Consider the following 27,739-nt stretch of genomic DNA (forward strand, 5'->3'; position numbering starts at 1 on the left):
AAAGACTGATATGCAGGGAAATTTCTTCTCTGTGAAAAGAACAGTGAGCTAAAGACTTGGTTGAGACTCTCCCAGGGGCCATTCACCCAAGAACAAGTCAATGGGCTGTGTTCGTGCTGGTAGAGAGTTTCCCAGACCCCCTTTCTTTTGCATAAATTAACTTTGGGTCTAACCCTAAGTTACCAGGGCGATCCAGACGTGGACCCCTTGCTCACTGTTCTTAGAGAGGCGCAGCTTCACCTCACTGATGATGCCCAACAAGGCTGAAACACGTGTATGGGGTTGCTGTGGTACTCTTGTTCAGAGGAGAATTGCCTAGCATTTCGGTGCTGGACTGCCTCTGGGCAGGACAAAGACTGATATGCAGGGAAATTTCTTCTCTGTGAAAAGAACAGTGAGCTAAAGACTTGGTTGAGACTCTCCCAGGGGCCATTCACCCAAGAACAAGTCAATGGGCTGTGTTCGTGCTGGTAGAGAGTTTCCCAGACCCCCTTTCTTTTGCATAAATTAACTTTGGGTCTAACCCTAAGTTACCAGGGCGATCCAGACGTGGACCCCTTGCTCACTGTTCTTAGAGAGGCGCAGCTTCACCTCACTGATGATGCCCAACAAGGCTGAAACACGTGTATGGGGTTGCTGTGGTACTCTTGTTCAGAGGAGAATTGCCTAGCATTTCGGTGCTGGACTGCCTCTGGGCAGGACAAAGACTGATATGCAGGGAAATTTCTTCTCTGTGAAAAGAACAGTGAGCTAAAGACTTGGTTGAGACTCTCCCAGGGGCCATTCACCCAAGAACAAGTCAATGGGCTGTGTTCGTGCTGGTAGAGAGTTTCCCAGACCCCCTTTCTTTTGCATAAATTAACTTTGGGTCTAACCCTAAGTTACCAGGGCGATCCAGACGTGGACCCCTTGCTCACTGTTCTTAGAGAGGCGCAGCTTCACCTCACTGATGATGCCCAACAAGGCTGAAACACGTGTATGGGGTTGCTGTGGTACTCTTGTTCAGAGGAGAATTGCCTAGCATTTCGGTGCTGGACTGCCTCTGGGCAGGACAAAGACTGATATGCAGGGAAATTTCTTCTCTGTGAAAAGAACAGTGAGCTAAAGACTTGGTTGAGACTCTCCCAGGGGCCATTCACCCAAGAACAAGTCAATGGGCTGTGTTCGTGCTGGTAGAGAGTTTCCCAGACCCCCTTTCTTTTGCATATATATATACAGAGCTCTAACCCTAATACAAACTTATAAAAATACATGAAATTCATGATCCGAATTTAAACCACGAGTCACCAATCTATGTTTGCAAATAAGTCTTGCCTCTAGTTGCCTGAGCCTGAGCTCCATGTTACCTTCTCGCTTAGATTAACAGATTTGAGCTAAGCCAATAAAGCGCATATCCTTAATATTGTCAAGTTGATGACACTTCTGCCAGTGCAGCGCTAATGGATATTTGGATTCTTGTTTGTGAAGTGTGGCAAAATGTTCTCGAATGCGGATCTTGAGGGGCCTAATAGTACTGCCTATATAAAATAGGCCACAAATGCAGATAATACAATATACTACAAATTTAGTATTGCAATTAATGAATGCCTTAATTACATGTTCCCGTTATACCAAAATCCACAAAGTCTGACTGAAATGTATGTTGACACATGTTGCAACTTCCACATTTGTGAAAACCGTTGCCCCGACCCTGGGCTAGCCATGTCTTGCCACAGGTTGATTGGGACATGAAGGATGGACAGAGAATGTTTTTCAGAGTGGGTGCTCTACTGAAAGTTATAGAAGGATTGGGTTCAAACCAATTGGCTAAATCATGATCAAGGTGTAGTAAATGCCAGTGACGTTTGAGGATGGCATAGACACTGTAATTATTCCTGTTGTACCGTGTGATGAGTCTAATTTTATTATAATGCTCGTTAGCAGAGATTGGTCTAGTCTTAGGTTTAAGCAGATCTGCTCTCTTCATGCTAGACACTTCCCGCTCAACTTTGGTCATTAATGACGACTTGTATCCACGTGTTGCAAATTGTCCATGAATAAAAGCTTTTTCGGCCACAAAATCAGCATCAAGCAAACAGTTCCTTTTCACTCTTATATACTCGCCTTTCGGTATATTATTCATCACCGAATTTTTGTGGGAACTGGATGAGTGTAATACAGCGTTAACAGAGGTAGGTTTATGGTAAGTTTTTGTTACGAAGCCATTTTCAGACATAGAGATGTTTAAATCAAGAAAATCAATAGAGTACATGCTAGATCGATATGTAAATTGTAGTCCCCAATTATTTGCGTTAAGAAAGGTAACAAATTTGTGTAAACAACATTCAGTGCCAGTCCAAAGCATAATTACGTCATCAATATATCTTTTCCAGAGATATATTGATGGTAAAAAATCTGAATTCTGAAACACATATTGCTGCTCAAATTGATGCATAAATATGTTCGCAACGGGGGGAGCAAAACTTGCCCCCATCGCAATCCCAATAAATTGTTTGTAATATGTGTTATTGAACAAAAAGACATTATTTTGCACTGCGCAGAAAAGTAAATCTTTAACCATTTCAATGTGCAGATGATAAGATGTTGATTGTTGACGAAAAATATAATTAATGCTATCAATAGCTTTCTGATGATCAATGGACGTATATAGTGCCTTAACATCGAGTGTAACCAATAGTACATCCGTTAACGGTGGTAATTGAGCAAGTATATCAAGAATGTGCATAGTATCAGGTATATATGTAGGTGTAGTCTGTACCAAAGGTGAAATGCATTAATTCACGTATATTGAAATTGGTTCCATAATCTCCCCTTGGCCACTGTTAATAGGCCTACCTTCAGGTATGTCAGTATATAGCTTATGTATTTTAGGAAGAAAGTATGCCGTAGGCATAGTAGGGTGTTCAGGAATCAAAAAGGATTTTTCCACATCAGTGACAATGCCCAATTTGCACAATTTATCAATTGGGGAGTGAACTGTATTGCGAATATGCGAGATCGGATTATTTTTCAAAACAGCATAGCAACTGGGTGAATTCAGATGGGACAGTGCCATAGAGATATAATCTGCTTTATCCATGATTATAACGTTGCCACCCTTATCGGCCTCCTTAATCACAAGGGAGTCATTAGAAGCTAACCTATGAAGAGCTTGTAGTTGTGCTGAAGTTAAATTTGATGGGGGACGATAAGAGTCAGAAGAGCAACGGTCAGACAGTAAATGGATGTCATTGGTCACAGCACAGTGAAAAGTGTCTATAATATTGTCTTCTGGAAAGATAGGCGTACATTTTGATTTGATAGAGAAATCTTTAATATTCAAATTGCGTTGTTGTATATCTAATTCTTTCATAGTATCCAATAGATTAGACTCATTGTCAGTAATGGCATCATTGATAGACATCAGTATATGAGTACTCATCATAGTTTGCAAAGAGAGTTCTGATAGTTCCATTTCAGGTGTTTTTGGAGAATATTGTTTAACTTGAGTCGCAAACATTTTTTGGAGTTTTAATTTCCTGATAAATTTAAATAGATCAATCTGGATCTGAACATAGTCATTCGTGCTAGATGGAGCAAAAGAAAGACCTTGGTTGAGTAGTGAGTGTTCTTCTGGAGAGAGCTGGTATTGACTTAGATTGTGAATTAGGTCTGTCAGAACTGGTTGGGATTGTTCTGGTTCTGAAGAGATTTCTGATAAGAGGCTCTGGTCAGCCGTTGGCCTAGTGGGGCGGTGCCGACTCTGCTTGTATTGACCGCCCCTTGTGCCCCTAGGTTTGGACCTGGTGTTGAAATATTGGCAGCGGGTGGTAGGCGAAACCTGACCTGTTTTCTGATAGCTTCTTGTCTGTTGCCCTTTTTGAACATTCTCATTTGTTCTAAAAAAGGTGCCGGAGCCGGTGGTACCGGTAAATCTGATAGTTCACCATCATCCTCATTGATTGCCTCATTAACTGTAGGTGTAGCATCTGCTGAGGCCTTCTTACTAGATCTATCTGAATCACTCTCTATATCAGAACTAACAGGTGATGAAGCAGCACTACTGTTTCATGATCTAGAGACTTCATCAAATTTGGGCTGATAGGTGTAAACCCGATTATCTCTGTAATCTCTATCACCTCTCGAAAATGTCCTACATTTTCTCATTTTGACATCATCTTGATGTCTTCTCAATATATTTGGTTTTAAAGTTTTTATCAATAGTGGCTCTAGGAACATCAAATAATTCAATTTCACTTTTAAGCTCGTCTATCTGTTTAACTATACGGGAATGCTCCCTTTCAGCATGTTCAATGAGTAACAAAATCATTTTATTGGAGCTAGAGGTCAGGTTAGTTTCCCATTCCACTGCTAGGTCACTATCCTGAGGATCCTCAAAATCAGGTAAAATGAGTATCCGAAGACCTCTTGGTATTTTACGCTCTTGAATATAGTGTTTGAGCATTGTCATCTCCCAAAATGTATTAATCTCCCTCATGCTCAATCTTTCTAACTTGATAGATTTTACTTTTAGGATCTCCTCTTTATATACACTTATGTTTAGTGTTTGGTTTTTTCGCCCCTTGCAGGCTGAGCATTTCTCACTCATGCAAGATGGCGGCCGTCAAGAGACTGTTACGTCTTGTACGGTCCCCGTTTCAGCATGGTTTAAATTAACATGGGATAACGCTCTCGCGCTCTCCCTTTAATCATTCGTCTGCCGGAAGGCTGGTGAGTAAGGTGTTAGACACTTCGACACGCTCCCTATGCACAGGCTTTGTTCGCTACTATGGGCAATTGTTAATTTACCTAATTAGGCTTTCCCTGTGTTTCTCTCTTTCATTATCTCGTGTTATTAACTGCCACGTTGACTTGGACAATTGTGATGGACTTCATCCACTGGGTTCTATCTAATTACTGGTAATAACCGTTGTAATCCCCGGTATTGGCGCAGTTATTCAAATTTGCAGTTGCAATTGCATTTGGCTATCAGGTAATAATCTTTCTCCTAATTTTTAGAGAATTAATTGTTCTTTTTTGACAATATGCCACACAAGCACAATTTATGCATATACTTGTAGCAACACCTTAATTGTTTTTTGATTTAGAAATCGGGATTATAATTAAAATCGTCCTTACTTCAAGGAATTGGTAAGCACGAATTGCCCAATACTTTTGTCACAATTATTAGCTGTTCTTTAAATGGTGCGGTACTTACCCTTCATGTAATACTCTTTTATGATTACTTAATGTACAGCTCATCCTAATTGGACAAGGAACTCTGGGTAAATATGTCGACTTGATTATTATTACTATTTATCACAGGCGTATTAGCCACTATTTAGACTTACCCATGGTTGTTTGCCTACCGCAACAATCTCTAATCATGTTTACTTTTTTCTACGAATTCTTTTTCCTGGTTTGGGGACTATGCCGACCCTACATCAGATATGGTAATGGCTTATTTGTTTTTTGCTTTTAAAATATTGTTTATAATTTTGTGTTATGTCAAAGTGCTTTATTTCTTCAATTTTTATATGCATTTGCTTATATATTAGTTTTTAAAACCGTCCTCTATGATGGTTCTTATGGTTTGGACTGTCATTACCCGAATATTCCATATAACTACACTGTAATTCTCAACTTAACGGTAAATTATGTATGTACAGCCTCAGAGGAAGAGCTTTCGCTTGAAACACGTGTCAGGCTGTCCTGTATTAAATCTCAATATACCATACCAAATCACTTTGGTGTAATTTTTGTAACTTGGCGCAATTCACTGTTTAACTTTCTTACCTAATTGTTTCTGTGGGTAACAAGGTCAAGGTACCTGCAACTCAACAGTTGAACACTGCCTGTGTTACAGCCTTGATACTTTTGGCATTAGCGCTGGGTCCTTTTGTGGCCTTTTTGACCATTTCACTTGTTTTGTACTAAGGGAAGCCAGAATGTTCTTGAGCAGCAGAGTCCTTTGCTGATACCTTTGTATTTTGTACAATTAAACCCTGTTATCCTTGCAAGCCATTTCTTAGCCTTCTTTCCCTAATGGGTTGTATTCATTCTGGTGTGAGCGTAAACAGGGACTTGCCTTCAGGGATTAGCATTTGCATGGTGGTCAATAGGTGGGTAAAGAGTTGCACAAAATGTACTAGCTTTTTGTCCTTCCTCACATTCCATTGGCCTCCTTTCTGTACTGGTATGCCAATAGTCTTGACTTTACACAGATACAATGATAATTTAACTCAATGTGGCACAAACACTTTTTTACAATTTGTAAAGTCCCACATTCAATTCTCTGTGTTAAGACAGTGTCACGGTCTGCAACCCGTGGATCCACAAATGTTTTGGACTATAACTCCCCTGATCATTGACTATTCGGGCTAGGGCTGAGAGATGAGGGCTGAGAGATGTGGACCAAAACATCACAAGAGAGAGAAAGGTTGCAGACACCTGGTTATTACTTTTCCAGCTAAGGACAAGCCTCTAAACAATATTCAGCATTCACAGACATTTTACTCTGCCTGGAACTCAGTAGTGTGCTGGAGTTATCAATGAGCAAGAAACCAAATCTTTATTCTAGATAAAATCTCATATTTCTTTACTCTAAAGGCAGTATTTATTCCCTGAGACTGTATAGAATCCGGTTCTGCCCCAACCAGACTCTACTTCATTCACCATGTCCTTTATAGCTCTAGATTGAACTCGTATCTCCTTCTCTATCACTTGCATGCTCTTTCTCTCTGTCACAGATCCTGCTAACCATCACTACCACCTTCCTTCCCAAATGGTAACATGACATCCTTTCAGTATATTTTGCCCCTCCAGTCTCTTGCTTAGTGTCTGCACATTCTCCCTTTCCTCCTCTGTGTTTCCATTGTACATTCCTTATCTCCTTCTCTTTGTTTTTTCATTGTATCTCCACAGTTCCTAACGTTTCTGCTCATGCCCATGTTTACTTGGCTTTCCTTTCAATCTACTGTTGTTACTTTTTCTGTGGGTATTTGCTCCCTCCCCTTTTATGCACTAATCAGATACATCCCATTGAGGTTTTTTGCTGCTCCATCTTCTGTGCCAGTGAAAGGATCTTCCATTAGCTACCACATTACTTTGTTTCACACATACATGTTCTTGTATAGCTCACACTACTAATTAAATCACTTCCAGACACTTTAGTTATTTTTACATTGCTGTTTCACTTCTGTGCATGTTTATTTTAAGTTTCCACTTGTTTCCAGATTGAGGAATAACAATATTCAAAACATGTTATCAAAAATTGTGTTTACATAGGTAATTTATTTTTCTAGTGATGTCATTTCCCAAGATGGCATTTCCTATGGTGTCATCATATACACATTAGATGGATCCCACACTTGAAATGCTGCACTTGGCCCCATAAATCCTAGGAAGGGCACTACGTGCTGGGACATAGAAACCACATCTTTCTGGGAAGCCACTCACACATATAATACACAATGACATATACTATATGTTTATGGCCCTAAAAGAAGTGGATCAACCCCTCTGTGCTTATTGGCGAGTGTATGTTTTTGTCTAACACTGTTTTGATGAAAACGTGTTTCCAATCAGCTTCACATTTTATGGCATAGTTGAGAAATCTGCAACTTGTTAGAAGCGTGACAGTTTTTAAAACTGCCCTTATTGCAGGGGCTTTCTTTCAAAATGTATTAAACATATGTGTTTACCAGAGCTAAAAGGCTTCAGCACTCGGCTGGCCTTGCCTTATGTTAGTTTGAATATGGATTGGTTTGTGTCTGTAACAAAGTCCCCAAGGTGTGCCCTGTCCTCCCCAGATTGTATGTGTCTCCTACGCCCCTGACTCTTTCCAAAACAAAAATATTGAAGTTCACAATGCAGAGGAGCGTGCTTGTGTATCTTCTTCATGTTGGTGTGTTTTTAAAACCTAAAGCCACTTCGCCACAGGAAATATGAATTCCTATTCCCTTATTGTGCCCTGTGTAATATCCTGCTTTTATTTTAGCATGGAGGAGCCAGGACTGCTTGCCAAAGCATTACCATATGACAGTGGGCGGAAAGCATGGACATTTAATGAAATAAAGAACATTCATAATGTGCCAAACTCTGATGACAAGATGGTAGCTTTTGTACAGTATTCCGTGTTCTTTGCGCATGAGTGTTTACAAAGCGAAAACACAGCCAAGTGAACTCACCCAGAACTCCTGAAAATAGAAGCAGTCTTGTTTAGCAATTGTAGTGATGGATAATGTGTAATCTACTGCACTGAGCATCTTCAATGCAGGGAATGACTTTGAACATCCCACTCTGTCATTACATAAATGCCTATACTTTACTTATATCATGCCTGTGATGTAAGCATTTCAACCAATGCGGATCGAACATTATCAACCTGCTTAGACTGATTATTTGTCATCTAAGCATGACAGCCTATTTTAAATAAACAAAACAGTGCATGTGAACAGCGGCTAGACAAGATGGGCTATCCCCTTTATTTAAACAAGCATCCTCCCTCCATACTTGTATGCATTGCTAGCTTCACATTGTAGACAACATGAACAGCTCCGAAAGCTCAGTTCTTCTGCAATACAAAGTGCTTTTAAAATAAATCTGTAGTTTGAAAATGAAAACAAGTCTTTTATTAAAGAAATAACCTGCCGAATCAGACACATGAAGCACAGTTTATATTCTTTTGCCACAATCTACCGAATAGGGATCAACATATGGCAACTTGCAATAATTAATTTCTGTTTATAAAAAAATCATCTTATTCATGTCACTCTAAACTGAATCTTATTCTAGAAAAATGGCCAGCACTTTTGAACGGTCATTCTGAATTCTAAGCTAAGATGCCATATTATATGAATGTATGTTACTTGTTATACGTTTTCAAATTCTTTCCTCTGACATAGGGATATCGACAATTGTGAATATTTTTAACATGTGATATGATTTGTCATGTTATGCTATTGGCACAGTGTTGTGTCGAATGGTTATTGGTTTGAGGTTCTGCAAAGTTCTAGGATTGTGGTAGACTGTTAATTCCATAACAATAGCAGGACGCCATTCAGATATCGTTTACATATGCCCCTGATTGCAGGAGTTTGTATATAAATACTATGGTCAGCTTGAGTGCAAGGAATGAAGAGAATCACTGCGCCCTCTTTAGCCACTGATCTTTTTGCAGTAGGGAAGGTTTCATCTGAAAGTTGTACTGAGAAATCCACAGGAGTTGGGCGACTCACAGTGGGACTACACACACTTACACACACGCGCACACTCTCTCTCTCTCTCTCTCTCTCTCTCGCTCTCTCTCTCTCTCTCTCGCTCCATCTCTCTCTCTCTTTCTTAACCACTTCAGGTTTCACAGCAGGCAGGTCAAACTGCAGGTATTCCACAATACGCACACCAGTCTCTGGTGGAGAACCAAGTGAGCTACTCAAAAAGCCATGAAGATCATTCCACTATGTTGATTAGAATGTTGATTCATAATTAGAATTACTTTATTAATGGCACTCGCCAGAAGAAACATGTAGGTATTGACAAGGGCCATGAATTTGCACCCCACTCCATGGATTTGACCATGGACTGGTGAGAGGGAGTGGTTGTTTACTCTATATGTTGGGTAGGGTATATTGATGATTTATTCTTTCTTCAGGATAACACAGAGGAAGATTTTGAAAATATGGGACTACACTTAACAACATGATTAGAACTATTTATTTAGAAAGCAGTATGAAGGACTTACTATTTGGGTTGTGGAAGTCTGTATAACAGTGGTCAGCTGAGGGGAACTCTGTATAGTAGGCAGACCAACAGTAACTCAAATCTTCATGTCAGCAGCAGTCACACAAATGGTGGATGAATCACAGTGAATTCCAGAGGAAAAAAAGAAATTGCTCTCAGGAAACTGATAGTGTGAAACACTTGCAAATGTTTGTTTGCATGAAACTTCCAGGCCAGGCTTTATCCCCGTTACACTTTACCAACCACGATGGTACGATTTGAACTTTCAATCACTAATTAATTAATCTTTAATAACACAGGAGACTAGACTGTGAGTAGGAGACTGAAATTTCAGCCTGTGTTGCTTTGCATCAGACAAGCACATTCCTCCTGAGCTATCCTCCCAGGCCACTAATAAGAAAAGAAGAACCAAAACATATCCCTTACAGGATGATATATGCTCAATTATGGACATACATGAAAAAGTCCAGTGACGTTAAAAAGAAATCATGAATGCCCACTGGAAAATAATGTTGACTGAGCCAAATCTTCAAATAGACTTATGACCAAAGTTTGGAATAAAGTATAGAAAATCAAAATCTTTTAAGCACTGACTAGTATTCTGCTGTGTTAAGCCACTGGATAGTTTCAAGAAAAATTGGTTGATGGACATTCCAGAGAAAGGTCCAAGGAGAGCATTATGCTTAATCATTCTTTACTTAGTTCTCCTGCGTCCAGATTAAAAAATAAATAAACAAAAACACTGTATAATTCTGTATTTCCCATGGAACCTTTAGTATTTGAGTAGTTTCTTTGAACCTGCTGCTTTCAATTAGGCAAATGTACTGGTGGGCAAACCAGACTGAAGTTGCGCTTAGGAACATTTTGAAGGAATCAATTGATTAACGAAGTGTGATCCACTGTGTATGCTTGTGTAATATAGGCAATGCCCTAAACCTATACCATATCATCTATGCTAGTATATACACCAGTGAAATGGGCGCGTCTTAATCATCACTAAACTCATTAAAAATATTTCTTTATTTACAGTTAAATAGTCTTTAAAAAAACAACAAATATAGGTTCATCTAAAAATATTTCATAATTGTCACACATACTAAAATCGATAAAACGGAGTTCATGTTAACATACTTCTTAATATAACGAATAGAAAAATGACATATCAACTAGTGCAACAACGTTATCTTAAAATGAGAAGTGAGAACATAAGAAAAACAACTACATATAAGCCCTGCCTTACTATGTAGAACCAGATCACAACTTTTCATCCCTTAAACCAAAACAACCACATAATCAAAAAGTGCAAAAGATGAAATGATTTGTTTTGTCTTTGCAACACGGTTTGTGAAGACTTAAAAGACATTAGCATGCCAGTCGGAATTCGGCAAACAATTAGTCAACCTTAAAAATTAGGTTAACATATCTCATTACAGCTACATACAACACATCCCTTGAGTTAATCAACAAATGATGCCACATGCACTCCCAAGTCTGGACTACATGAGATCATAAGATGTTTCAGTGTCTCAATGTTAGTGTGGCAGAAGCAACACATTCTCTAATTTCTGACAATTTTTGTCCAACACATCATTTGTAGGATAAAGATTCAATTTAACTCTTAGTATAACATTTCTACATGATCTTGAAATATATTTTTGCAGATATGGTTGTGGAACCTTAAAAGATTTTACATCGCCATAAAAGTGATCATACAATTTGTACCTCGCCAACAGATTTCTATTGGCGTTCCAATCGTATTCTAAGAGTTTTATCTTTACCCTATGTGCATTACACCTCATTGGAGCCAATTTTGGGAAGTATACTTAGTATACTTAGGCACAAACCACCCATTTACACACTACTTTACATGTAATGTTGTTCCATGAATCTTTTAACATAACAAATAAAGTATTCTCCAATGGTAAGAGTATCAATCTTACTAACTGTAAATGTCACCAGTCAATATGTGTCTGTATATAAGATAACCCTTATTCATGGCGCATTTCCACCAATGGTATACTCAAAGGGAGGCACAAGACCTTTTTCCAAATTCTTGATAGAGATATAAACAAAGCTAGCCACCATGATACCCCAGTTCTAATCTGTCTCTCAGCCATCAATGTTGGCCGGTTGAAGTTTCTATAATGAAAAGATTGTTGGGTGGGAGAATATTGTTCAAGTAAATGGTGAAATGGAATTTAATAGGAGTAAAGTACTTGACTCTTTTTCATGTATTCCTGCCTTATGACTATTGCATACAACGGACATTGACTATGTTGCTTTACCAGACTGTGGCACAAATCGATTGGAGATCTATTTCTCTTTGCATATAGCTCTTCTTGTTTGGGAGCAGTCGGATAAAATTAGAACATTGGGCTTAGGTTGCAATTGACCTCAACCTAAGAGCACGTTCCTAGGAAATGTGTTCTATACATGGGGGCCTTTTAGCTGTAGGCTTGTATTTCGAAAGATTGGCAACTGCATTAGTTATGATAAATCTGTATTGGAATCCTGACGAGATGACTTACAGTACCTTGCAGTCAGCTATAGATGTGATCATTAATGATTGGCTGGACCAAGGGCGCCTAAATAACAACATTATTGGCGTTAATGCAGATTGTGCTGAAGGGGCCAAAATCAATGATTTTTCCTTAGACCTGCAGTTTGCTTGTTGCAGTACTACCAATAGAGGCTTTATTTGGGACTCCTGAGTGCACAGTCGAGATGTGGCTTTGTCTACACCAGTGAACTGATGTACAGATGCATAGCTGGCACAGAGGTACTGTTCTTTCTTGGAAATATCAGCCATAAAACTGTTTTGTTCAACATTAGGTCTGACGAACAAAGACTTAAGTGAACATGACTTAAGTGAACATTTAATTTGATATTACTGTCTGCATTTCCCTGTTCTCCTTCATAACATTCAGTATATGGTATCCTTGGTCAATGACTGTAAGATTTACAGACGTGATTAGACAACTTGTAAATAGGGATGATTTTGATGAAGACATCTTCTTTGTTGATTGTTATAATTTAACTATTTTGTCTTGTTTGAAGAAATTCACAGAAAAGGGTCAGACTACTGACTTCAAAAAGTCTAATCACTGCTATGATGTTAGGATAGCTCATGCTAAAAAACATGAAAACGGAGACTACTTAGAGAATTGTTGCACGATTTGACTACAGAGGTCTTTAAGGACAAGAAGAAGAAGAAGATTCTTCAAGGATGTAAAAATGTTGTAAAATCTTTAAAAATTTACTTGTATAATAAAGATAATTAATACACTCTTAAAACCTTAAAACATGCACATTTCCTCTAAATGTTGGGCCCTTACAAATTCCACAACTGGAAAACTAGAGCCACTCATGGTATTGTCATGATCTCTGCTTCCAAAAGGTCAGGGTTTTCCCAACTCCCTTGGAAGCAGATCCATAACCCAGGTTCCGAGTGCCAACCAGTCCCAATTGGGACCTTTTGGACCCAGTCCTGGCGCCAGTGGCACCAGGCTCATAAATATGCCCAGTCCCAGCGCTGGAAGCGCCGGGCTCATAATGCTTGGGTGGACTTACCTGCAGCAGACCATGCTGCTTACTTGCCTGCCAGTTGAGCCTCTGATCCTCTTCTGTTTGGAACTACTTTTCCTGTTGGGTGGGGCAGGAGCCACTCCCTAGATTCAGAACACTGGAACTCTTCTGGAAAGCAGGAACTCTTTTCTTACCTAGGCGTGGCTGTGGAAGGAGACACCTAAGCACTACAGGAGGCTATTTAAACCACACCCGATGGATGAATCTTGCTTTGCGTTATTCTGCATCCTCTGCAGCAGAACGCTCATCGTGTCTTCTGCATCTGATCCTGGGCCTAAGGAAAAAGGCTTACCATCCTGAATCCAGTCTTCAGCAACACCTATAAAGACAAGAAAGAACAGGTTAGCATTACGGTCTTCAGTGACAGCTCTTCACTTACCTGGTCCATCGGCTGTCACCAACGCCTCGCGTTGCATTCCGGCATCTGAAAGACAAAGGCTTACCTACTCTTCGTGCGCTCCGGAGGTCTTCACACTGCATTCCGGCATCTGAAAGACAAAAGCTTACCAACTCTTCGCACGCTCCGGAGGCCTTCGGCGCTGCATCCCGCATCTGAAAGACAAAACAAGGTGCGTTTAAAGACATTGGGGAACTTTAATACTCACGTGCCATTACTCCTTTCCACATCTAACCCAGTGGGTATTCCGGCACCCTGCAGCCGCTCCGAACTTGTACCTGCAAAATAAAAAGACAGTTAGAGCGCATTGTGAAGCAGGCAACAAGCGCTTACTTACGTGCTTCCAGGCGCTTCTATTCATCACACGGGCTCCATCTTCAACTCACTTCAGCCCGTCATCCGCCATCGCCGGAACCCTGCAAAACAAGAAACATCATTACTAAAGACTTTAAAGACATTAGAATTACTCGAAACTTACCGTTCGTGCAGTAAACGACGGACAGCAGTCCTCTGAAGTCAAGAGGCCTGCTCCCCTTATCCAGTGAAGAAACTGGTTACAGCACCCTGCCCCGAAGCAGATGGAGAGCACGGCGTTCACTTACCTAAGGTGAGAGCGTTAACCTTTGGGGTTCTACAGGAGAAGAGAAAGGGAAGAAGAGAGAGACATTCAATAACCCAGTTCCTTAATCCCATATTTTCTATCTGCAGACATCTTACCCTTCGAGTCAGACATACAGTGCACAGAGGTCCAGCCCAAAGAGCCAGCCGTGTGTTACACATCACCTTTGAAGATATGGTATACGCCCAGTCAAGACCGGCGCCTCTACGGGAATCAGGTGAGCGTTACAGAACGCAAAGCCTACCACAAAACTCCCGTCCAGGCGCTATGGAAACCTCGGATACCGACCAGCTAGCCCAGTTACTTGGGGAACTAAGGGCAGAAGTGCATGCAGCCCGTCAGGAAACGAACGCTCTAAGAAGGGAACTGATTATTTCCAAGGAGCGAACAGATGATCTCGCTAGACAATTGCTACAGTCACAAGCCGGACAGACCCCGTTACCCGCATCTGGGGGAAATCTTCCTTCTACATCCTCTATGAATCCAGTGCAGATCAACCTACCTGGGAATGTACCTCTGGCTCCGCCCGAACGATTTTCTGGTGACCCAAAGAGGTTTGCAGTATTTATCAATCAGTGCCGGTTGCATTTCTTATGCCGGCCAGCAGCCTTTCCAACTGATCAAGCTAAAGTAGCTTTCGTGCTTTCGTACCTTAGTGGCAATGCGGCAGACTGGTCGATCCCTCTAGTAAATCAAGATGATCCGGTCCTCCCATGATTTTCAAGCTTTTCAGCTCAGTATGGAAAAACTGTTCGCAAGACATTCACAGGGGCAGGCCTTGGACAATGAGCTTCTTTCGTCGCGACAAGGTAATCAAGACCTTTTGGCTTATATTGCGTCTTTCAACAGACTGATAGTGGAAACTCAATGGCCTGAGGACAAAAGGATTACGCTGTTTTATAGAGGTCTACGTGGAGAGCTCAAAGATGTGTTAGCCCAAGTAGTGAATCCCCCACAAGATTGTTCGGACTATATAGACTTAGTCGTTCAAATAGATCACAGACTGCAGAACAGGAAGGCCGATCGTTCCAAGTTTGATGCTCGAGTATTTTCCAAACCGCCAAATCCTTCCAAAGGAGTAGACTCCGGGGAACCCATGCAAATAGGGGGTCTGAAAGGTCCTCTAACACAAAAGGAGCGGGAAAGGAGAAAACAGTTGCAATTATGCCTCTATTGCGGAAACTCAGGGCACTTTCTTCGAGACTGTCCGGTGAAACCTGCCAAGAAGGCAGTAGGAGCTGCAGTTACCAAAGTTACAAACTCTGAGCAGGGAAACGACCTCGCCCGACAAGAATAGAGGTCCTCTTGCCGAGCGTGAAAACCAGTTCCGTGACCTCGCATTTCGTGATACCTATGGTCCTCATTAGCCCTGATAATCCGGATCGATTACATGCAATTGAAGCTTACGTCGACAGCGGTGCCATCGGCAATTATGTGGATCATGAAATGGTTTTGAGGATGAATCTAACTCTTTGTCCCAAGGCTGTAAAGGACGTCATTACTACGGTGGATGGTACGGAGATAGCCTCCGGGCCAGTAACGCATACCACTCAAGAGGTGACGCTAGTAAGTCAAGATGGACACCATGAGAAGATCGTGTTCGATGTGATCAAGGCCCCTCAGTTTCAGATTATTCTAGGAATACCTTGGTTAGAGAAACACAATCCTCTGATCGATTGGCGAGCAAGAACGGTCCAGTTTCCAGAATGTGTCTCTACTTGTCACCCTCCACCTGGTGTTGCACTGGCAGCAATTTCTTCAGAGACTCCCCAGTTACCTCCCGAATACCTAGAATACCAAGATGTTTTCCGGAAGGATCAGGCTAACTCTCTACCTCCTCATAGGTTTTATGACTGCCAGATAGACCTGATACCTGGATCTACTCCTCCTTGTAGTAGAATTTATGCCCTCACCGAGCCTGAGAACCTTCACCTTCGACAATACCTGGATCAATACCTGGCAAATGGGTTTATTCGTCCTTCCAAGTCCCCTGCTTCTTCAGCTTTGTTCTTCGTTCCAAAAAAGGAAGGAGACCTTAGAACTTGTATAGATTATCGCTCCCTGAACCAGATCACCGTTAAGAATAGATATCCGTTACCTTTGATCCCTGAACTCCTAGACCAAGTCAGAAAAGCATGCATATATACAAAGCTGGATCTTAGAGGAGCTTACCACTTGGTACGAGTAAAAGAGGGCGATGAATGGAAGACGGCCTTCCGCACCAAGTATGGGCTATTTGAATATCAGGTCATGCCCTTCGGACTTTGCAATGCCCCGGCCGCCTTTCAATATTTTATGAACGATGTCCTCAGAGAGCTCATAGATGTGTGTGTTGTTGTTTACATTGACGACATCCTCGTTTATTCTTCATCGGAATCTGAACATCGGAAACACGTGAAAATGGTCCTCGAAAGATTGCGTCAACACAAACTTTTCGCTAAGTTGGAAAAATGTCTTTTCAACGTGACTGAAGTTGAATTCTTGGGATTCATATTATCACCTGGCGGAGTGCGTATGGATTCAAAGAAGGTCGATGCAGTTCTCAAATGGCCATCACCATCCTCCGTAAAAGGTGTGCAAAGCATGTTAGGCTTCGCTAACTTTTACCGCAGGTTTATCCCCGAATTCTCTCGAATAGTCCAGCCCATCACTGCCTTGTTAAAGAAAAACAAACGTTTTGAATGGTCTACCGAGGCGGAACAAGCTTTCCAGGATTTGAAGACTAAATTTATCTCTGCACCAATCTTAAAACACCCTCGCCCCGAACTCCCCTACATCGTGGAAACTGATGCTTCAAGCCTTGCCATGGGGGCAGTTCTATCACAAAAGGACCCGGTAACCAATCAGTTGCATCCCGTGGCATTTTGGTCCCGCAAATTCTCGCCTCCTGAAATCAATTACACGATTACTGACAAGGAACTTCTGGCTATCAAGTCTGCCTTTAAGGCTTGGCGGCATTATCTGCTGGGGGCCCGACACACCGTTACTGTGATTACGGATCACCGAAACCTGCAATATTTGAAAACCGCAAAAGCCCAATCCTCTAGACAACTCTGTTGGGCATTATTCTTTGCCGAGTTTGACTTCATAATTACCTATCGACCTGGTACAAAGAACGGTAAAGCTGATGCCCTTTCTCGGATGGGAGTGGAAGAACACTTGATCAACCCTAAACCTGTACCAATCATTCCCGAACAAAGAATTCTGGGTTTAATCGCCACAGAATCCATAGAGGAAGTTAAGGATAAAGCCAGGCAACTTGTAACTCCAGCAGACATACAGAATTGGCATCTGCAGGGAAAGGACTTTGCAGTAAAGGACAACTTATTGTATTTCCAAGAACGATTATACCTACCCAGCACAGATTTACAGAAAAAAGTAATCTCTTGTTATCATGATTCTTTAATGGAAGGACATCCCGGTATGGCCAAGACCTCAGAAAAGATCAAGCGCTACTTCTGGTGGCCGTCTTGGAAAAAAGATATCAGAGACTTTATAATGTCCTGTGGAGTATGCGCCCAAAACAAGAGTCAAAAGGAAAGACCAGCAGGCCTCTTACGCCCTATTGACATCCCACCTCGCCCTTGGCATACGCTTTCTATGGACTTCATCACCGATCTACCTCCATGCTCCGGATACAATACGATTCTAGTAATCGTGGACTTATTCTCCAAGATGGCGCATTTCATTCCGCTCAAAGGCTTGCCAACAGCAGCAACTCTGGCCCGAGAATTTCTCGAAAACATCGTCAGACTGCACGGTTTTCCTTCGGTTCTAATTTCGGATCGAGGTAGTCAATTTATTTCTCATTTTTGGCGAAGTTGCTGTCGGTCGGCTCAAATTGATGTGAGACTATGGACCAGTCACCACCCTCAGACCGACGGACAAACCGAGAGGACCAATCAAACTCTGGAACAGTATTTACGCTGCATGCTGCAACAAACTGAAAAAACTTGGAAAGACATCCTTTGGATAGCCGAATATGCCTACAATAACTCTGTCCATTCGGGAACTGGGAAAACCCCATTTTTTCTTTTGTACGGCAGTCACCCTCGAACCTCGGAGTTGGATCCCCTCCAAGATCTTGAAACACCAGCAGTAGACTACCTGCATTCTACAATCACCCAAGCCTTTAAGGAAGCTGTTTCTCACCTTCAAAGGGCTAAAGAACAATACAAGAAAGGAGCAGATCAACATCGGAAGGAAGCCCCTCAATATCAAGTAGGGGATCAAGTCTGGTTATCCACCAAATATCTACCTCTAAAAGGGCCACGCACATTCAACCCAAGATACCTTGGTCCCTATTCCATCACTACCATAGTAAACCCAGTAGCGGTCAAGTTGGACTTGCCCCCGCACATGAAGATACATCCGGTCTTCCACGTCTCTCTATTAAAACCCGTGCAACCTCAAACCCGACTAACTAAATCTCCAAAACCTATCCTAGTTGATGGAGAACTCGAGTTTGAAGTCAAAAGCATTCTGGACTCCAAGATCTCCAAATCTAAACTATTTTACCTAATTGACTGGAAAGGCTACGGCCCCCAAGAGAGATCCTGGGAACCTGCTGAATATGTCCACGCTCCTCGCCTAATCAAAAGATTTCACCGAACATTTCCTGACAAGCCAAAACCCCCGGAGAAGCCCGGTTTGGGAGGGGCCTTGAGGGGGGGTACTGTCATGATCTCTGCTTCCAAAAGGTCAGGGTTTTCCCAACTCCCTTGGAAGCAGATCCATAACCCAGGTTCCGAGTGCCAACCAGTCCCAATTGGGACCTTTTGGACCCAGTCCTGGCGCCAGTGGCACCAGGCTCATAAATATGCCCAGTCCCAGCGCTGGAAGCGCCGGGCTCATAATGCTTGGGTGGACTTACCTGCAGCAGACCATGCTGCTTACTTGCCTGCCAGTTGAGCCTCTGATCCTCTTCTGTTTGGAACTACTTTTCCTGTTGGGTGGGGCAGGAGCCACTCCCTAGATTCAGAACACTGGAACTCTTCTGGAAAGCAGGAACTCTTTTCTTACCTAGGCGTGGCTGTGGAAGGAGACACCTAAGCAATACAGGAGGCTATTTAAACCACACCCGATGGATGAATCTTGCTTTGCGTTATTCTGCATCCTCTGCAGCAGAACGCTCATCGTGTCTTCTGCATCTGATCCTGGGCCTAAGGAAAAAGGCTTACCATCCTGAATCCAGTCTTCAGCAACACCTATAAAGACAAGAAAGAACAGGTTAGCATTACGGTCTTCAGTGACAGCTCTTCACTTACCTGGTCCATCGGCTGTCACCAACGCCTCGCGCTGCATTCCGGCATCTGAAAGACAAAGGCTTACCTACTCTTCGTGCGCTCCGGAGGTCTTCACACTGCATTCCGGCATCTGAAAGACAAAAGCTTCCCAACTCTTTGCACGCTCCGGAGGCCTTCGGCGCTGCATCCCGCATCTGAAAGACAAAACAAGGTGCGTTTAAAGACATTGGGGAACTTTAATACTCACGTGCCATTACTCCTTTCCACATCTAACCCAGTGGGTATTCCGGCACCCTGCAGCCGCTCCGAACTTGTACCTGCAAAATAAAAAGACAGTTAGAGCGCATCGTGAAGCAGGCAACAAGTGCTTACTTACGTGCTTCCAGGCGCTTCTATTCATCACACGGGCTCCATCTTCAACTCACTTCAGCCCGTCATCCGCCATCGCCGGAACCCTGCAAAACAAGAAATATCATTACTAAAGACTTTAAAGACATTAGAATTACTCGAAACTTACCGTTCGTGCAGTAAACGATGGACAGCAGTCCTCTGAAGTCAAGAGGCCTGCTCCCCTTATCCAGTGAAGAAACTGGTTACAGCACCCTGCCCCGAGGCAGATGGAGAGCACGGCGTTCACTTACCTAAGGTGAGAGCGTTAACCTTTGGGGTTCTACAGGAGAAGAGAAAGGGAAGAAGAGAGAGACATTCAATAACCCAGTTCCTTAATCCCATATTTTCTATCTGCAGACATCTTACCCTTCGAGTCAGACATACAGTGCACAGAGGTCCAGCCCAAAGAGCCAGCCGTGTGTTACACATCACCTTTGAAGATACGGTATACGCCCAGTCAAGACCGGCGCCTCTACGGGAATCAGGTGAGCGTTACAGGTATGCATGATACAAGCGTCGGCACGGGTAGAGCATTATTCTGCTTTGTATGCAAAACCCATCATAAATCCACCAGCTGTTTACCAGGATGTTTTTTTTTATGGACAACTGTGATCTTACTTGAAACTCACAAGGACGTCTTGGGGGCGCCATATCGAAGACCAAGTGCTCCAGACCCCAACATCCTTTCTGCAGCCATTATTAAAAGTAAACGGTTATTGTGGCTGAGTCTTCTGGTTTTCCTATTTAGTGAGAATTTGACTACCCACCAAGTGCCACCTTCATGGCATGAATCCATCATCCTTCCTATTCATAAAAAAGGTGACATGACTAGTTCATCTAATTACAGGCCTATAGCCCTCCTTGATGCATTCAGCTCAATCTTTGTGTCCCTAATTCTTAGGGATCTGAATATCTGGGCAACTTGTCTAGGTATAATCTCTCGATTTCAGGTGGGATTTAGGCAGTACATGGGCACTTCATTAAGTGGCACCATTCTGGCTCATATTTTGGCAGCGATTAAAAAAGGGACCATCGGAACAACTTATATGGCCTCAATGGATATGAGTAGTTCTTTCAACAGAGTAAACCGGAATATCCTGTGGAACAAACTACCTGCATGGCAATATTCTCCTTCCTTGGTTAAAATACCAGTTATATTGCACAGTGGCCTTACAATTAAGATATTAAGATAAGGCTTACCAAGGAGGGTATGGTGTTGGGATATATAGAGAACTTTATCGGCTTGATATGTGTCTTGTCCCAAACCCTCTTCCATATTTATATTTCTGATATCGATAACTTGTGGTCTCGAGACCACTTACCCCATTAAGGTAGGCCATCAAAAACGGAAGATTTGCTTTTCTTTGAAAAAACACCCCTCATGCTAAAGAGGAAACGAAATCTGCTCTCAAACTATGCCATTAAAAATAACCTTTTGGTAAATGGTGCCGAATCAAAAATATTGATCTACTCCAACAAAACAAAGCCTAAAACCATGGTGTGGAAAGTAAGTGATCAAAGTCACCATTATCAGACATCTGGTTTTTGTCCAAATCTGCTTTAAAGGAGGATTTGGGAGCTAAATCTGAACTGCTAACTGCTCAACTAAAAAGGATATATCTCAAGCTGTGCAAATACTTCCTCCTTCCAATACATCGTTTATATTTGGCTAAATTGAACCAGTGATCTTGCCTGGCTTGGAAATGATTTTTCTCAATATAGGCCCTTATTTAGATACTTTGCAGGGAGTCATATGGAAAGAGACTTTGCGATTGTCACTGTCTATTCCCAATGTAGTGATACGTCACAAATTTGATTTTACTTCTGTGCAATGCAAAGTTCTAAGGTCCTCCTATAAGTTCCTTATATGTTGACTTGGGTGACATTCGGCATAGACAGTCATTAATTTCCGTAAACCCGCCGCCACCATTGTTTCCAGACCAGCAGATTATGAGTTCTGCAGGCGGGAGGTGTCCCTCCTGCCAGGTCTGACCTGGCGGGGGTAACGCCACCCGGCTGCAGACGGAAATGGAAACACCGGCTCTGTCATAGACGGAACCAGTGTTTCCATTGTCCCCATCCCCATGGAGGCCTATGGGAATGGGGATTTATGGAATTCTGCCTCCAGAATTACCGGGTCACCAGGGTTGTAATGCCCCACTGATTCTAGCAATCACGGAGGCGGTAATTCATTCCAAGTCCGGCTGCAGCCTAACAGTTTTTCCGGCTCAGTTACCGCTGGACTTGGAATGAGGCCCAATGTGTTTTATATCCTTTTATGGCTCTAATGTTCCCCAATATATTGTTAGCTGTCATGCATCATGCATTATATTCAGCTATTAGGTAGGTTGGCACATTGTATGCCAGCTGCTATGCGCTTTGCACCTTGTTCATCGATTGAGTGCACGATTACAGTGCATTTGATCAGATTACTAGCTGTTATGCACTGTGCACTTTATTAGGCGATTGGTTGTAGGGTTTTTGTGCAATTTGTCCTGTTGATGGCTGCTATGCACTTTGCACTTGTATTCAGCTTTTATGGATATGTGCTTATTTTATGCTAATTGGGATGCACGTGGCACTTTATTGAGTTATTGATTGCATATCAGTGTACTATGATACAAGCCTTAATACTGCTGGCTGTTCTGTATCCTGCATTACTATCAGGAGCAGGCTAGGATGATTCGTGATTGGCAGTCATTTGTGATATATTTTGAGTCTGCAATATTAGCACCTAGACATAATGGGCCTCATTACACGTTATGCAGTAAGGGATTACCGGCACGGTAAGGGCACTGGTGCCGGTAATCCCTTACCGGCCTACTACGAGGTCCCTCAGCGGGTCCCGTCCTTAACGTGTGCTAGGACCACACGTTAAGGACGGGACCCGCTGAGGGACTTCAGAGCAAATAACTTTTAGCTGTACCGTTATTTGCTCCTTATATTTGCTCCTTCCCCATTCCCATTGAGCCCTATAGGGGCTCAAATAGGAATGGGGAATGGTAATTGGCATGGGGATTTACCGGGTCCTCCAGGGTCGGAATGACCTGGTAAATCCCCATACCGCCTACCCGGACCCAGAAGGCGGTAGGTAGAATAGAGCCATGGTTGCCTCCTACTGTGTAATGAGGCCCAATGTTGCCACAGAACTCTGCTTTAAAACGGTGTGTATCAGCTGAATTGAATTTATGAGTTATGACATCTGTTAAGAGGTAGTCTGTTCCTTGATGCATCTTTGATGGTTATTCATTATGCACTTTATTTATTTTTCCCCATTCCTGCCATTTATCGTGGTGCACCAATATCCGATATGTGAGTCATTTACTTGGCATGTGTTTCCATAAGTCCATTTATGGAGACAATTAACAGCACTGGATATTATACTCTGCCTGTCGTGGCACAAACATTCATGTTGTCTTGCACGCTGAACTACGATACACATATGTTGTCATGCACGCCTCACAATGCTCCATATTTGTGTGTCATTTCGTTTTGCTTTTCTTTTTGGGTATTTTAACCATTCAATGTGAATCTCTATGTTTACATGCGTGTCTGAAGAGGTGATTTTGTTTATATGTGAGTCAATGTGAAGTGTTATGAATGATGCACGTTATTATGGTTTCAGTTTATGATAAGTTGGTCACTAAACGTTCTGTTCGACAATTTTCCAGATAACCGTGTATGCCAGCATTTTTTGGTTGTCAGCTCATGTCAGCAATTCTAATTGAACCATGTAATTTGAGAAGGGATTGCAGTTAACGAACAGGTACAAGCATTCAGTTGAGTATAACATTCTGTTACAGAATGGCTGCCAGGTTTGATATCAGCAGGACAGCACATGTGAAGTCACACAGAAATGAACGATGGACTAGAACCAGCTGTGTGAGCAAGCACCAGGCGCTGCGAAATGCGTTGCTGTTCATTTTTTTGCCTCCCCGAGGCTTTTACTTTTAATAAAGGAATTATCAATTTTTTCGACTGCTTTGTCCTGGGTTTGTAGTGGCCTCTGGCGTGCGGTCTTAACGCCTTATGCAGGGATTTTGTTGATATACATATTACACGGCCTGCGGTAGCGGCTGTGTAGTTATGGTTAAGTTGCTAAACTCATAGGAAGAGCACTTTTTCGGCGGCTTATAATTTCGCTGTCCCTGGACGAATCCTCACCAAACTTTGCAAAAAAAGTATATGGGCGGCTATGACTTTTTTTGCCAAGTTGGGCAAGGGTTCGTGTGGGGGGGGATGTTAAAAGGGGGTCCCAAAAATATTTTTTCCCATAGACTGATCGAACAGCTGAACGGCTGAACGGCTTTTCACCAAATTTGCGCCAGGAGCGGGGGCTTGGCCCAGAAAGCTTGCTTTTGTGTGTTCGGTGGAAATCGGATCAGTAAATTTGTAACAAAACACTGAAATGCACATCCCAAAAATATATCTCCACAGACAGAAGTGTCATTGATGGCGGTACGGTGTGGTGTCAGAGAAGTTTGGACGCGGCCAGTGGTTGGCTGGAGGGAAGCGTGCTATGCGCCAACATTTTTTGGGAAAGCCGCCACAGTGTATCGGAGGACAGTTTGGCAGCAGCAGGGTCGGCAGGGTCTGCAAAATGTAGCGTACGCATTGTGTCAGCGCCCATAAAAGAAGGAATGGTTGGGGGAGTGAGAAGTGGTTCATGTGAGATACGTAGGCTACTATTTTCAGTGGTGATTGGAGGCAGCTGCAGTAACGGTCCCTCAGTTTCTGCTGTGACCTGTTTGTGGGGAACTGCTTTTGTGGTGAGTGGTGGCAGCTCTTTTGCAGATTAGGAGTGAATTGCACATGAGATAGGTTGGGTGGGAGCGTGGGTGGCGGTGCGCTGCGGATGGAAAGCGGTAGGTGGGCACATGGAGGCATGCATGGGTCAATGAAGGTGCACTGGGTCTGTGGAAGGATTACACTATTGGGTGTATGGTTGAAGACCGTAGCCCGTAGGCTGTAGGGCATGCACTGAGAAGTGTAGGGCTGCATCATACACAACGCAGGAAGGCATGTTCCAGTCTTCATGTTGTGCAGGGTGGTGCTTGCAAAGTGCAGTGTGTGCCGATTGGTTGCAGTTGCATTAGTGCTGCAAACTGATTGTGGGTAGGTTGGCAGTGACACAGTACTTTGTGCATGGCTGTGGATAGAGGTGGTGGAGGATGTGGTATGTTTGTGCATTCTGGTAAGTGCAACATATATTTGTGATTGCATGTTTTATGGTGTGGGGGAGTTGGGGTGAAGTGCTACGTTTGTGCAAAATGGTAGCTGCCCACATGGCCATCATGTTAACTGTTGGCATTTGCTGCTGCGTAGCGCCATGCCGGTGAATAGGGTGGGTAGGAGTGTTGGTGGCAGTGGAGTCTATGTGCATTGTCGCAGAAGCTGATATGGAGACATGCATGGTGGCATTACATTGCCGTGAGTGTGTTCAAGGCCTAGACCATTGGATGCATGGCCAAACACTGTAGGCTATAGGCCATGCATTCAAGAGCCTACGACTTGAGGGCACGCACGCCAGTAATGCATTTTGCAATGTGTATGAGTAAGAGGGTGGTGGCATGTAAGGAATGGGTGTGGAGCCCATTTCATCCATTATAGGCCCCTGTTGCAAGTAGATTGTGGGTAGGTTGGGAGTGGTAAAATACTTTGTAAATGACAGTGGCTACGCTCATAGAGGACATGCACGCCAGTAATGCATTTACAATGTGCATGAGTAAGAGGGTGGTGGCATGTAAGGAATGGGTGTGGAGCCCATTTCAGCCGTAATAGGCCCCTGTTGCAAGCAGATTGTGGATAGGTTGGGAGTGGTACAATACTTTGTAAATGGCAGTGGGTACGCCCATAGTATCTGATTGAAAGTGCAGAGGGATGCAGGAGAGAGTGCCTTCTTTGAACATTATGGTAACAGCTGTGATTTGTTAATGCATACCTCCTTGGCGGTGCTCTGTAGTTGGAGTAGCTGCAGAGAGAAGTCACGCTGTGTGGGCATTGGGTTCAATGCTTTTACCAGTGGTGCATATGTGCATAGTGGTAGTTGGCGATATGGTGACATGCATTGTTAAATTACGGCGGGGGAATGTGTGCAAGGAGCAGCCCCACTGGAAAAATGCAGGTTTGGCAGTGTATGCAGCACAGGGTGGTGATGTTTGGGAAATGTGTGAGGAGCACATTGGTGACCTGCTATAGCAGGACAGGTGACTTGCAAAGTGTGATTTGTGCATACCATGGTTGTGGTGATAGTTGGACCATGTCACAGCATTTGGTGTGCAGCAGGAGATGATGCAGTGAGAAGTTGAGTAGTGTGGCCACAGGGTGCAGTGCATACGTAATGTGACTATGGAAGTGGGTATGGGTGAAGGACAGCTTCTCTGTGGCTGGTTACTCTGTTGTGTGCTCATTCATTGAAGCAGGCCCAATGTTGTGAAGGTGGTGTGCCTAGGTTGGCAGTGACACAATAGAAGTACTGCTACCTACGTGTGGAATGTTTGTGCAAAATGGTAGCGGCCCACATGGCCGTCATGTTAACTTTCACCATTTGCTGCTGCATAGCGTTATGGCAGTGTACAGGTTGGGTAGCAGTGTTGGTGGCAGTGGTGTCTATATGGATTGTTGCAGAAGCTGACTTGGAGACATGCATGGTGGCATTACATTGGTGTGATTGTGTTGAAGGCCTAGACTATTGGATGCATGGCCGAAGGCTGTAGGCCATGCATTCAAGAGCCTAGGCCTTGAGGACACGCATGCCAGGGATGTATTTTTCAATCTGCATGAGTTAGGGGGTCTTGACATGTAAGGAATGGGTGTGGAGCCCATTTCAGCCGTTATAGGCCCCTGCTGCAAATAGATTGTGGGTAGTTTGGCAGTGGCACAATATTTTGTGAATGGTAGTGTGAAAGGCCATAGTATGTGATTGAAAGTGTACAGGGATGCAGGAGAGAGTGTCTTTTGTGTACCTTATGGTAAGTGTGGCAATTTGTTACTGCATACCTCCATGGCGGTGCTCTGTGGTTGGAGTTGCTGCAGAGAGAAGTCACGCTGTGTGGGCACTGGGTACAATGCTTGTGCCAGTGGTGCAAATATGCATAGTGGTAGTTGGCAATATGCTGACATGTATAGTTTAATTACAGTGGGGGGAATGTGTGCAAGGAGCAGAACCACTGGAGCAATGCTGGTTTGGCAGTACATGCGGCACAGGGTGGTGATGTTTGGGAAATGTGTGTGAAGCACATTGTCGATGTGCTACAGCAGACCAAGTGAGTTCCAAAGCATGAATTGTGCATTCTATGGTTTTGGTGATAGTTGGAACATGCCACAGTATTTGGTGTGCAGCAGGAGATGGTGCAGTGAGAAGTTGGGTAGTGTGGCCACAGGGTGCAATGTGTACATAATGTGATTATGGAAGTGGGTATGGTTGAAGGGCAGCTTATACGTGGTTGGTTACTGTGCTGTGTGCACATTTATTGAAGTAGGCCCAATGTTGTGAAGGTGGTGTGCATAGGTTGGCAGTGACAGAATAGCGTGTGATCGTTTAGTGCGTAGGGGTGGTGCAGGCTGCAGTATGGTTGTGGCTTCTGCTAAGTGTGACGCAAATGGGTGGTTTATGTCTTGAAGGAGATGGGTAGAACTGGCGCTACGTATGTAACATTTGGACATGATGTTGGGTGCCCACATGGTTGCTTGCTTGGATGTGAGGTGTTGTGGTGGGTGTGGAAAGGGTTGCAATGTTGTCTGCATACCTAAAGGTGTTCTGGGGGAGTGGTTGGATGTTTG

The sequence above is a fragment of the Ambystoma mexicanum genome, chromosome 7q (genome assembly GCF_040938575.1).
Source record: "Ambystoma mexicanum isolate Mex_15411 chromosome 7q, UKY_AmexF1_1, whole genome shotgun sequence".
Classification (NCBI taxonomy): Eukaryota; Metazoa; Chordata; class Amphibia; order Caudata; family Ambystomatidae; genus Ambystoma; species Ambystoma mexicanum.